The sequence below is a fragment of the Parasteatoda tepidariorum genome, chromosome 2 (genome assembly GCF_982258835.1).
Source record: "Parasteatoda tepidariorum strain Cologne lab strain chromosome 2, Ptep-v5.0, whole genome shotgun sequence".
Lineage (NCBI taxonomy): Eukaryota > Metazoa > Arthropoda > Arachnida > Araneae > Theridiidae > Parasteatoda > Parasteatoda tepidariorum.
Window position 1 is genome coordinate 12,734,436 of NC_141756.1, and position 6,000 is coordinate 12,740,435.

The window sequence follows — 6,000 nt, forward strand, 5'->3', positions numbered from 1 at the left end:
ATATATATATATATATATATATATATATATATATATATATATATATATATATATATATAATATATATCTATCTAATAATATGTTATATATCTAATATATGTATATATATCTAATATATATATATATATATATATATGATTTATTTTTGGGCTACAAAATGTTCGAATCCGCTACTTTTGGAGCTCCCATTCGCTACTTTTTAATCTTAAGTTCTGGTAACACTGAACCAGACCTTTAAGAGACACACGAAGTTTCCTTAGCGGCGTATGAAGTCATTTCCGAGCATGGGTTATAATGTAATTTTAATCCTGATGACGTGCTTTAACTCACTCCCCAAGAAGTTTGTTGCAACATTTGTGCGACCCTCTGTTACGTATAACACTTTTAAACTTGCACATTTTGACAAAAATAGACTAAAAATGTCATTTGAAAAAAAAAAAAAAAAAAAACTGCAGCTTGGAGTGAGAAACCGATTACAGATTTAAAATCGGTGACGTGAAAAATATTCGAGATCCATTAAAAAAATATCTTGTGCACCAGGGAAATTTTTTTTTCCCATTTAATATTTTTCTATTACTATAACGACCGTTCGTTCATTTTTAATTTATTTTAAACGGTTATTTTTCATGTAGTATAACTTCATAGTAATTTTATGACAAGTTTGCTTCGTAATGAGACCTGTTACACTATCCGGGCATCCGGGTTGTTATGGTGGTGGAAGCATGATGGTGTGGGGGTGTTTCTCGTGGTTTGGCCTGGGTTCGTTTGTTCCTGTGGTTGGAAACATGAACTCTGAAATGTATGTGGACATTCTGGACAATGATGTACTCCCAATTCTATGGAAATATTTCGGAGAAGGTCCATTTCTCGTCCAGCAGGATAACATTCATACATCGAGGCTTGCACTGACGACGTTTGACGAAATGGGTGTTCAGAAACTGAACTGGCCTTCTCAGAGCCTGGTGTGTTCAATGAATCAGTGAGTGAATAGGTATATTAACAAAGAGTCAGCAATAAGTAGCTGTGAATTTATTTTCAGGATATTGAAGGGTATTTTAGTTGCTGTTGTTGTTTCTAATGCCACTTGCCACATGGGCAAGCCTGCTGGGTGAAACCGAGCAAATTTAAGGCAGAGTGTGCGTTTCTTGTTTTTTCAGTAGAGCCATCCTATGGACAAGAATTCGTCTTCAGCCACACACACGTCACAGCCCGTTTTATAGAATGGACCCATTCGTACATCCACAGATCGTAATTGTGACCTGAATGAGAGAACGATTGATTTCCAATCCAGTACCCCCAGAGGTATTGATTTGTTATGGGAACATGGAGGACTTTGCTACTCGACTGATTTAACGTGCATCAGTCACTATTTACTACACGGGGAGTCTTCGACCGGCGGGGTTCAAACCCACGAACTCTCGGACATGGGCCCAGCACCCTACCGACCACTAGTTGAATCAGTGAATGAGATTACATATGCATAAAAATGTTTATAATCCTATAAATTGTTTGATAGCAGTCGACGACAATAAGTTTTAATTTTTTAAAATAATTTGTAACGAAATAGGACAATAATTTTTTTTTATTTTATCGAAAATGAAACTGCAAAAATAATTAATTTTGAAGAGTCTATAAAATTGTTGTTTGCTACTGCTATGTGATAAATAAATTTGCATGTTTATATATTTTTGCATGTGATATAAGATTATGCTCATTAAAATTATTACCTGTAATAAATATTTATTTTAGAAAATTTGAGGTGATATTTTCATTTAACTGAAATAATGGCTTTCTTTTCTAGCATTGAATGCTTTATCTGTTATTTACCTGTTATGTTTCCTAAATGGGCATTTTGAGTTGATATAGATAAGAGAAGGAAAAAAAATTACTATCCGGTAAAACATTTCAGATAATTTTAAAAAAATCAGATTTTTTTTTCTTACAAAATTGAGTTTTAAGGACAGCCGTTTTCAGTATCGCGAAAATGTCACTGATTACCCATAAGTTTTTTTCAACCTCCCTTATTCTTAACTACCAAAGTTCCATCTATTGTTAATCCTGAAAGATATTAAACATTTAATCTATTTTCATCTCAACATTTTTCAATCACCTGAAAAACACCTTTTTCCCCAGTTGTAAAAATTGATAATTGAGGATATTAATAATTGAGGATAATAATAAAAATGAAGCGAGCAGTGTTGGCCCAAGAGATCGCTTCTCAATGACGTGAGCTGGGTTCGAATCTCAGCGAAGGCTGTTTGATATGAATTCCTTTCTCGATTTGCACAGAAAACAGTGATGATGTATAATAACCTCAAGGGTACACGTCGGGCTAACCGCCGGAGGTTGTGGCGATTTTCCCCTGCATGTAACGTGAATTCGGATTCATTCTATCAAACAGCAGTAACGTAACGTAATCCCACGTAACTAGTTTGCTCCAATTCTTGTTCCAGGAGTTCCTTTGTCGTTGAGTCGAGTTGCGTTAAAAATTACTATGCTTCAGAGTTTAACATTGGTAGGTGCAAGCTCCAAAATAGTTCGGCTGTTAGAAGTTGGCTATAAAATATAAATACATAGAAGAAAAATGTCAAACATTTTTTTGGATTCAGCACAAACGCAATGCCTTTTTATCGTTTGAGCCAGTCCTTTTTTTTTAAATATGTTATCCGGTAATCTCAAGTAAAAAAGAAAAAGAAAAGAAAGATAAAAAAAAGAGCGAAACCGGAAACAAAAGAGATTTTTTACTTATTGAAATCCCGTACTTGGCTATTTCACGCAGAATTCAAAATGCTAAACAACCTATTCTGACAGAATATTTTAAACGAAAAAAATGAATGTAGCACAAAAAATTGTTGTTTCGTTCGTAAAGAAAAATACTTTCGTGAGCGATCATGTAAAAAAAAATGCCGGGGAAAAGGGAAATGATGGCCTACATATCAATCTCTGAATTCCCTCATCTAGGGAAAAATCCTGGCATTTCATCTTTGTCTTTGATCCTGAAATCCCAGAATCTATTTTTTTTTACCCCTACCCCCCCTTTTTTTTTTATAAGCGAGCATTTTTTTCTCTTCTTCTTTTTTTATTTGATCAGAAATCGTCATTTTGAGTTGAGAAATGGCAGTCTCCGATACTTCGCTGAGGTGCTATTTATTATTACTTCATGTCCGAAAAGAATTGCTACTACAGCGATTTAGGGATTTTAAAAAAAGTGAAATATTCCTGGAAATGTGTTTTTTTCGCTACTATGTGCAGTTCAAGACATTTATTTCAGTGTTCGGGTAATAAATAAGAAGTATATTTCAAAAATTCAGCGATATGAGGTAATAAAAAAATTGAAATGCATTTGAGAATCAATTTGTGGTTCATTTTGTGACCAAGTGACATTTTTGGAGGGGGGAAAACTTTAGCGATTTTTACGGTTATCGCAAGTTAGGTTAAAAAGTTGTTAACTGAATATGTAAGTTTTAAAACATTTATTAATTGTCCTTGAGCTATGTTTCGTTAATTTTAGAATAATTTCGTCACGAAGTCACGTGATTTGTGACGAAATGCGAACTCTCAAATATCTCTGACGATAATGATTGTTCAATTACGAAACCTCATCGTTTTATTTTATAACCGTCGTTGAACAGCCGACCCAATTTTGGTTTTACGGCTTCTAATGTTCAACTCCGTAGCCTTGTAACTTTGAACCCAATTTAGATGACAAGAGAACTCTTACCCTTATGAAAATTTAAGGTATATTTAAGGTTGATTTGAGGTATTTTTGAGGTATTAAGGTTGCTTTGAGGTATATTTGAGGTATATTTAAGGTTGCTGAGAAAACAGCAATAAAAATTATACCTCGTAAAGGTTGTAATTAAGGTGTACGAGGTTGATTTATATAAACTTCAGCTTGTTTTGAGGTTGTTTAAAATTCACTTCAAATCAACCAGACTGATAAGGAGATTCTTAAGGTATACCAGGTTTATTTTCTTACACTTGTAGCAAGAGAGGTATTTTTGAGGTATAAAATTTTTTACCTTATTTCAACTAACGATAAAAAGGTATTTATTGAGGTATATGAAGTCATTTTATTTATACCTAAGCTTATTTTGAGGTTGTTTTAAATTCACTTCAAATCATCCAGACTGATAAGATGATTTTTAAGGTATACGAGGTTGTTTCTCTTACACTTGTAACAAAAGAGGTATTTATGAGGTATAAAAAAATCAACCTTATTTCAACTAACGAGAGTGAGGTAATTACGAGGTATAAAAAATATACCTTTTTTCTACTAACGATATTGAGGTATTTATGAGGTATAAAAAAATATACCTTATTTCAACTAAAGAGAGTGAGGTATTTATTGAGGTGTTGAAGTCATTTTATTTATACCTAAGCTTGTTTTAAGGTTGCTTAAAGTACACTTCATATTAACTAACTCACTTCCCAGAGTTCCATGCGAGCCGGCAAATGGCGTGTGTGTTGACAATCGAAAGTCTATGCGAAATTCGGTAAGTGTGCTTGACATTTATTAATTTAGTTTTATCACTTTTAATCAAATATGCTTCAATTTTGAAACTTAAATTTTATTATTTTTGTTTCAACGACGCGTCCTGATCTTAAATAATTTAAGTTGGAGGATATTCTTAGAGGCTATCGTTGTAGGCTTAGCAATAAGAGAAAATAACCTAAATATTTCTCGTCACTGTTTTGAGTAACATTACTGGTGAATCGTTACAGCAGGTTATGCACAGTATATTTTATTGTTTGTAGTTCAGTCAAATAGAACTATTCTTTTTATTTTGCTTAAATGTATATGTTTTAACGTAGCAGTATGCACGCTGATTAATTTAGAAAAATGTTCACAATTTCTCTTATAAATAAATCATTGAAAATTGAAAGATTTTTAAAATAGCAATTTTGCTTTGAAATTCTACTATAGCTGTATGCTTATCGTTTGGATATTTGTTGTAAAGTTTATATTATTGTTTATATATATACAAAGTTTATATATATATATATATATATATATATATATATATATATATATATATATATATATATATATATATATATATATATATATATATATATATATATATATATATATATATATATATTTACAGAGCTTATCCACAGTTCCCTGATATTACTGAGATGGCCTAGGCTGTAAATAGCACATGCGGCGGCGCAGAAGAAGTGACTAGCAAGTTACTGCTCAGCCTTCCCCTAGGAAATAGACCTGAATTCATACCTAAAAGAAAAAGTAATCTCTCCTAATAAACTACAGAATTTATGTAATTGTTGATAACAATAGTTTGCTAGATATTTGATAATTGAAAACTAGTAACTGTACTAGCTCACTTCTTCATGTTTGATCACAAAACTGCTATTTTCAACACATGTTATTTTCTCGCATTTTACCCACGTTAATTATTTACTAAGCAGATTGTTATTACTTATTAGAATATTGGGCAGAATGATATTAAATCCGATTTCAAGTTTATATGACAATTTGTTTCAAGGTTATGAGCTTTTTCATGCTGCTGTTTATGGTTCACTACTTCAAAAATGTGCGAATTTCGGAAATCTTAAATATTTTAGAAATAAGTCAGTATAGTATGCAATTTCAATCCTGAATTGAATAAAATCAATTGCAAATAAAAACATTTATTGTTGAAAGTAATATGCATTATTTTGAGTTTCATCCTATGGGATGTGTATTTATATTTAAACAAGTGTTTGTAACAACTAACTATTAGTTTTATTCTGCTCGGTATTATAAGTTGTATAGGAGATATTATACTCAACTTATTTTAAAAGTATTATTTCAAATCATTCTCTCTTAGACATTTTCCTCACATAAAATTACTCACAACTTTAAAATAAATGCTCCTTATCAGCTTGTAATTTGTTCTATTCGACTGAGTGTAAAAAAAGAATAAAAATTGGTACATAACTTTAAAATTTTAATTTATTAAACGATTGTAGATTCTTGATTACATTGATTAAAAA